This window comes from Chinchilla lanigera, unplaced genomic scaffold (assembly GCF_000276665.1).
Source record: "Chinchilla lanigera isolate Chin_1 unplaced genomic scaffold, ChiLan1.0 scaffold00114, whole genome shotgun sequence".
Taxonomy (NCBI): domain Eukaryota; kingdom Metazoa; phylum Chordata; class Mammalia; order Rodentia; family Chinchillidae; genus Chinchilla; species Chinchilla lanigera.
This window is the reverse complement of record NW_004955515.1, coordinates 5,579,597-5,581,358: the sequence shown is the minus strand read 5'-3', so window position 1 is coordinate 5,581,358 and position 1,762 is coordinate 5,579,597. Positions and strand designations below refer to the sequence as shown.

Sequence of the window (1,762 nt, the reverse complement as noted above, 5' to 3'; positions counted from 1 at the left end):
TTGATGTTGAAAATTTTGATACTTTTTGATAAACATTCAAAAGTTTATTTTTGATATTTTTCCTGTTAAGTACTCATTATTTAACTCATAAAATTTAATAATTCATTAATAGAAATATTCTGAAGAGTAAATATGGGTATTATACACCCTCTACAATGCTCCTTTAACATAAAATTGGCATGATACCCTGGCATTAAGCATTTGGTATTTTTTAATTGTGACAAGTGAATGGAAGTCCTGAAATGAAAGCCCAGAGGAAGTAAGAGATGTAAACAGGGTCAGATAATGCTGACCTCCTGGGAGAAGGTACAGAAGGCTGAACTCCATCTTCATGTAAAAGCTCTATTTGCTTTTCCAGATGCCCTGCTAGGGATCTTCATGTCAAAGCTTTTATTACTAAAATGTTTGTCCTTTTCTCAGCTTCACCTCACTTGTTTCTTCTGTTTTCTTTGCAGTGGATTTACCCACGTGGAAAGTAACAGCACAAACATTGTTGGCGTGGAAGCCAGGAGCAATGGAACAAGCATTCTGAGGTCCTATTGCTTCAAAATTCACCATGGCTGAAAGATTACCCCAGTTGGAGATACTCTTACTTTGGTAGAGCTTACATATATACAAAGACTAATTGACTGTGTTGTCAGCATTGGGAAAGGAATGAATAATGCTCAGATGGCCACTCTGTACCGTGCATACCGTACTCTGTGACTATTAAACCCTCATAACAAGCCAATGATGGAGATACTGTTATCTGTTCTTAAAGCAAGAAAGTAAAATTTAAAAGAGGAATTAGTTTTTATTAGCCTCCGTTTCAACTGCTAAGCAACCTGCCAAAGATTTTTCAGATCATAGGTGGCAGACAAGATGAATATAAGTCTGAGGGGACTAGAAAGCCCATGCTTCATGTAGTAAAATTATAAATTTTTTTGTTATGGTTTATGTTTAGGTGTTTCCCAAAAGCTCCATGTTTTCATAGTTGGGGCTTTTAAAGGGTGATTGAATCATGGGGGTTCTGTATCTACATGTGATGTTAGGAGGGGGCCTGGTCCGAAGAGACAGGTCACTGGGGGCATGACGTGGCAGAGGTATGTGCCGCCCAGGTTCCTTCCTTTGCCCTCTGCTTCTGGGTTGCCATGAGGTAAGTAGCTTTTCCTCTGCTGTGTCCCTCTGCCATTTCATTCTGTCCTGGGGCCAGCTGACCGTGGACTATAACCTTGAGCCAAAATAAAATTTCCTTCTTTAAGTTGCATTGGTCAGGTATTTTGTCTCAGTGACAAAGAAAGTGATTAAGACATTTTGTTATTCAAATATGCAATTAAGCAAAGAACATTTTTTTTTCATTCTGTTATGTGCCATAGACACATCACATAATTCTTGCTGTCTCATAGGTGAATTGTATGTTGCCATGTTGCATAACTCCATAGCTGCCATCTTTTATTTTGTATCCTTGGTGTCCCCTCTAATAGGTCACTTCTGAAAGGCCTGGCTGGGTCAAGGAATATATCACTCACAGTTCTTAATTGTGAGCAATAAGCATTGACATTGATTAGAACGGAAAAGGGGATTTATTGGAATGGAAGATTGGCATTACTTAATACTCTTCTGGATTTGGCAAGAAGTAGCAAGCCATAGTGAAGTTATAGGTAAATGAAATCTGTAATGAAGAATATTATATAATTTGTAGAAAATTGTGTTATGTCATTTATTGTAGTAAAAATAATATGTTGATAATGACAACCCCTCCCCTCCAATAGAATTAGTAGGT

At 37.7% G+C, this 1,762-nt stretch overlaps 1 long non-coding RNA gene across 1 annotated transcript in view; it reads left to right on the top strand.

Moving 5' to 3' along the window:
- Positions 1–730, top strand: part of LOC102003269 — a 2,031-nt gene extending 1,301 nt beyond the window's left edge. The window contains exon 2 of the long non-coding RNA XR_264529.1: positions 456–730. This is a non-coding gene — a long non-coding RNA (uncharacterized LOC102003269). The remainder of the gene's footprint in view (positions 1–455) is intronic.
- The last annotated feature ends 1,032 nt before the right edge of the window (positions 731–1,762 follow it).